We start from the raw sequence: 5884 nt of genomic DNA, 5'->3' as shown, positions 1-5884 counted from the left end.
GCTATAAGAATATTCACAGTTTGGACTTCAGATCAGTTCACATGAACCTACCTGTATCAAGGAGTCTCTAAAACTCCTTGATATTAAATTAAATGCACAAATATACACTTTTATGAGCGGAGAGCTTGGACATTGGACAAATATACACATTTATGAGCGGAGAGGTTGGACATTGGCCAACAGTTACAAGCAGAAATTTCCTTGAGCTCAAAATTCTAAGTGCTGTAATGCAAGGTGCAAAATTATTGCTGAATCGCCATCAGTACTTGAGTCTCACTTATGAAAATCATGATATGTATTTTCTTGGGTAGCCCAGCCTAGTTAAAATACTTTCTTTGATATTCTAGTGCTGTGGGTCCAGTACTGTGACTGCCTTCTTTAAGGTGTTTGATTTCAGCAAGGATGAAAGCTCCGGCCATACAAAAGAAAGTATGTAGCGTATCAACACGAGCCATCTAATACAGCTCAGTAAGGGTGGGTTGTTGTTTTTAAGTAATACAATCTAATACTTAATATAATTTGCTATTATATGTACAAAAATACTTGGCGTTAGTTTCAGGTGACATGAAACTTGGTCGATTGACCCTATGCTGAATTTTAATTCCTTTTCCATACATGCTTAAAAAGTGTCAGCATGTTTTGGAACATGTATGCCGGGGTGGACAAGCTCTGTCTTGTGGGCCAAATGTGGTCCACCAGGATGTGTTCCACAAACTACATCCACCTGCCCCACACCTGATGTCATATGTAGTCTACAACCGTAGGCTTGGATCTAGAAAGGTATTTTTCCTGTTGCGTAAAATAAAATGGGGACGCGGGTGGCGCTGTGGGTAAAACCTTAGCGCCTAGGACTTGCCGATCGCATGGTCGGCGGTTTGAATCCCCGCGGCGGGGTGCGCTCCCGTCGTTCGGTCCCAGCGCCTGCCAACCTAGCAGTTTGAAAGCACCTCCAGGTGCAAGTAGATAAATAGGGACCGCTTACCGGCGGGAAGGTAAACGGCGTTCCGTGTGCTGCGCTGGCTCGCCAGAGCAGCAATGTCACGCTGGCCACGTGACCCGGAAGTGTCTGCGGACAGCGCTGGCTCCCGGCCTATAGAGTGAGATGAGCGCACAACCCTAGAGTCTGGCAAGACTGGCCCGTACGGGCAGGGGTACCTTTAACTTTAAAATAAAATGAGCATCAACAGAAATGTATATAAAATAGATATGTTATATATAGATATATAAATATATAGATACAGGGCCAGATTTAGGTTTGATGAGGCCCTAAGCTAATGAAGGTTATGGGGCCCTTTATATGTCCAGCTGTCCTTTGTCAACAACAAATTGTCACTGTTTCTTGTGCCGAATATATGCTATATGGTGATTTACGCTCCTAATAGGTATCTAAAGCTATTTGCACATAACAAAATATGTATTTTATCAAAGTAATTGTTGAACTGAAATACAATTAAGAAGAAGCATATTAGTAGTGAAATACAGCCCTATATACAGTATAGAAATGAGGAAACCAGTGATGTTTTAGGGAGCAGGCTAGCAGGTGGGGCCCATTGCTTACATCACAGGAGCCTACACAACACAAAACACTGTTGCTGTATGTAGGTTTTGTTTTATTTGTTTTTTATCTTCTATTTTGGAAATGTACATCCAGGGTTTTTTTCCTTTAATTTTTTTGGGGGCCCCCAAGAGAGTGGGGCCCTAAGCTATAGCGTGTTTAGCTTATACTTAAATCTGGCACTGTAGATATATAGAGATAGAGATATATAGATATATAAGGTAAAGGTACCCCTGCCCGTACGGGCCAGTGGTGTCGACTCTAGGGTTGCGTGCTCATCTCGCTTAAGAGGCCGGAAGCCGACGCCGTCCGAAGACACTTCCAGGTCACGTGGCCAGCGTGACGAAGCTGCAGCTGGGGAGCCAGCACCAGCGCCGCACACGGAAACACGGAAACCTTCCCGCTATAAAGCGGTATCTATTTATCTACTTGCACTAAAGGGTGCTTTCGAACTGCTAGGTGGGCAGGAGCTGGGACCGAACAACGGGAGCTCACCCCGCCACGGGGATTCGAACCGCCGACCTTACGATCAGCAAGTCCTAGGCACTGAGGTTTTACCCACAGCGCCACCCGCATCCCTTATATAGATATATAGCATTTTTAAAAAAACAAAACAAAAACCATTCTCCCCAGATATATTGTGACAGATGCAATGAACAATTGTCACAGGATCCGTGGGAGAACAAAAATGAATATATAAACCTAGAGATGTCTTATGTTGCAGAAGTGCAATCTTTCAACCATATGTTCATAGATGGATGCTATACCTGAGGCAGTTCTGAGATGGTTAAGCATCTGCTTATACCTTGGTGGATAGATATCAGCATATTCTAATGCAGGTCACAAGTTCTTGATCATCTGCTTTAGCCTAAGGGGCTCAATTTAAAAAGAGGCCTGAGTGTTTTTCAAGTGGTGTGGCTCAGAGGATTCTTCTTGTAAATATACAAAAATACAGTTGACAGTTTTCTAGTTGCAAAGCGTGATGCGGAAAAAAACATTTAAAAGATAAAGAACGGTAATTACAATCCTCAGAATGCATCCTGTTGCTGAACCTTTCACCTGATGAACACACCACAAACTTGTTTCCCAGGATATGCATTTGGTGGACTGATAGCTAGGCACAACATCCTCATGCAATGTACTATTACATAGCGCTACTGTCTCACTGTGGTTTAGTTGCCCTCACAAAATCCTGGTACATTAGGTATCTGTAGGGTCACAAACCCACAATCTGTTAATTCTTAATGATTGATCTGCACTCATTGTGACTTGCTGCTGTATTTTAAATTTATGGATTCTCCTTTCCCCTTGCATCCACTCCTTAGTTGCCCATCTGTTTGCTAGCACTCCTCAACTTTTTTCTTTCTTTCTCAAGGGCAAGACTTTTGAAATGAAACACTTTCCCCTCTTACACAACTGTATGGACAGAGATACCATCTTCTCTAGATGATTGAGGGGGTCTAACACAATAACCTGACATAATGCAAGCGGTGTAGTGAGCAGCCAGGGGGCACAGCTATATTATTTGCTAAAACATCTTTTCTTAAAATGGAGCATGTTTGCAGAACATATGTGTCAGGGGTTCAGGAGCAGAGGCACAGGATAAGGAGGAAATGGAGAGTGAAGGGGAGGAGTCCGAAGGAAATGTCAGCGATGACAGCGATCCGAGGTCTCTGAGTCTTTCCAGTGAATCAGACGATTCACAGAAAGGAGCCCCCATGGTCAGGGCAAGGGGAGTGCCCAGGGGAACACCTCGGGAAGAAGGGGGCAGAGGGGACTCAGAGAGTAGCAGTTGGAAATCCGGGCCCACGTCCCCCCCAGAGTGCAGTAGGGGGGAGGAGTCCCAGGCATCGGGATCAGGTGGCGCGCTGCCAGCGGGAGAACATGAGGCAGGATTGACCACACCTCCGTCGGGGAGTGAGGAAACGGTCATCGGAAAGTTAAACGCGCGCGCGCGCCAAGTTCAAATGTACAGGAGGGAGGCACAGTTGGCAGCCCGGGAAGAGAGCCAGGTCCTAAAGCCCGCCGAAGAGAGCGGGAGGAGTCAGGGGGGTCATCGTCAGCCTCAGAAGAATCCAGGGAGACAGGGGCACCGGAGGGCAGCAGGACCCAGAGGAGAAAGAAGAGGTGGAGTAAAGCTAGAGTCTTAAACTGGTGTAGAGGGGGCGGAGACTCAGATGGAGCTTCGCCGGTCTAAAGCCTAGACGTAGAGCTGGAGCGCTGCGGCGGGAAATGGAAACTGTACTTCAATAAAGACTTTTGTACATAAATACCAGCCAGCGTTGGTCCTCTGTGAGCTGGGACCAGGAGCCAGCCCTGACAATATGGAAGAAAAATATAAATGTACCACAAAATAATAATCTCCTTTTCAGATTGCATCGTCTATTGCAGAAGAGCACCTCAGGAAAAGGTAACCTCCAAACAGTGCCCTTTCCTAAGAAATCAAGGTGTTTCTCAGGCAACATTAGGTCTATGGAGATAGCTGAAGTTACTTTTGGTTCCTTCCATGAGCCGATAGCTCAGCTGGTAAAGCACGAGACTTTTAATCTCAGGGTTGTGGGTTTGAGTCCCACGTTGGACAAAAGATTCTTGCATTGCAGGGATTTGGACTCGATGATCCTTGCGGTCCCAACTCTTTGATTCTATGATTCCTATTATCTCATCCAGCCCCTTTCTGGAGTTCTGATAAGGCAGATACCACTCTGCTCTTTGGAAATGTTATGATTGTCACCTTCTGTTTTGAGCACCATTCTATGACGCAAAGCCAATGCAAAGCACCATCTGTAATTTCCGCACCCTGGATTGAGCCAGGCGATAATTCTACCAAGAAGTATTCCCCCAAAAGTAGATTTCAGTTCTACAGCATTCCATACCCTTCTTTTGTCCCTAGTTAGGGAATTCATCATCTTGTGTGTACGCACAACATGTAACACATCACTTGTTCTCCATTTGGATGTTTCCCTTGGGGGTTTCTGCATATAGCTTGAGATACATGAAAGGAACAGGGTGTAACAGGAGGCCACAGAGTGCTTGCGCCGTCATCAGACGGCCTCTTCACTTAAAAGGATTTATTTATAGGACAAGTCGCTGTGTCACATGACCACGTGGGGAAACAGACCACAACTCAGCTTTAGGAAGAAGGCCATTCCCTCAGGAAATGGATGAATTTTGAATGACCTAGCTGGAGGGCCAGGTTGCTATAGTGATTAAAAGCATGGAGGCAACTGAAGAGAGATCATCATTGTGTGATGACTCGGGGACGACCCAATATTGGAGCATGAATTGCTAATATTTCATCTTTGGGGGATGAGGGATGGACTGCAGCCATTGCTCTGAGTAAACCACCGCCAGTCGCAGAACAGTAGCAGAAATGCTGACCACGTTTGTGCTTCTAATAAGCTCTCTCTCGACAAATCTAATGCGGACGCTCGCTGCTGTTTCAGTCTCCCTTTTTGTAGTAGAACATTCTTCAGATTTCAATCTCTCTCTCTCTCCCTCTCTCCAATGCCCTGCTAGGCTACTGGTAATCTACTGCTAATCCTTTCTCCTCAGTAGCCACATAAAGAAATAAAAAGATGCCAGTTTGTGGCTTAGGCAGGCTACATTGAGGAAACCTCCACATCGCTGCCAAGACTTTCCATCTGCCACCTTACAGGCGCAGGTGCCAGGGAGTCTCCTCCGTACACAAAGCATGATAATAAAATACAAAGGGCCAATGTGCAGTAATAATTGCTAAACACACAGAAAGAGAGGCAAGAACTTTCTCCTTTTTTATATATGAAAGTTTACTTAAGTCTGCGGAGATTTGCATACAGATGGCTAGGTCAGAGCACTGTGTGTGCTGCCTGGCCTACCCAGGGCAGGGTGCCTTTATAAGCACACACGGCTTTTACTATAGCATAGTGTTGTGGAGAGGCCTCATTCGGCACATACTGAATAGTCATTCAAGTAGCTTGCTTTGAAATGAGAAAAGACCTTGGATGGGAGGGTTGGGGGGGGGGGAGAGGGAGGGAGGGAGCCGGAGTAAAAGAAAGCAAATTCTTTTCTTTGTGAGACAGAGGAGGAGTGTTGGGAAAGGGGCCAGAGGACTTAAAGAATGCGGGTTAGCAACCAGGAATTAAGAGGAAAGTTTCTGTGGAGACACACAATTAGATATGTGGCATTCACCCTCTCCTTCTAGTGGGCAACAAGAGCAAGCACATTTCAAAGGGTTCATGGTGTGCATTAAAAGAGAGAGAGAGAGAGCCCTGTTTCTTAAGCTATAAAGATAAGTATAACTGCCTGGAAATAACACACACACACATGGGTTAACTTAAAAGCAGCAAGAAA

The sequence above is a fragment of the Podarcis tiliguerta genome (genome assembly GCF_965153285.1).
Source record: "Podarcis tiliguerta genome assembly, chromosome: 3".
NCBI lineage: Eukaryota > Metazoa > Chordata > Lepidosauria > Squamata > Lacertidae > Podarcis > Podarcis tiliguerta.
Note: the sequence above shows the minus strand (reverse complement) of the source record.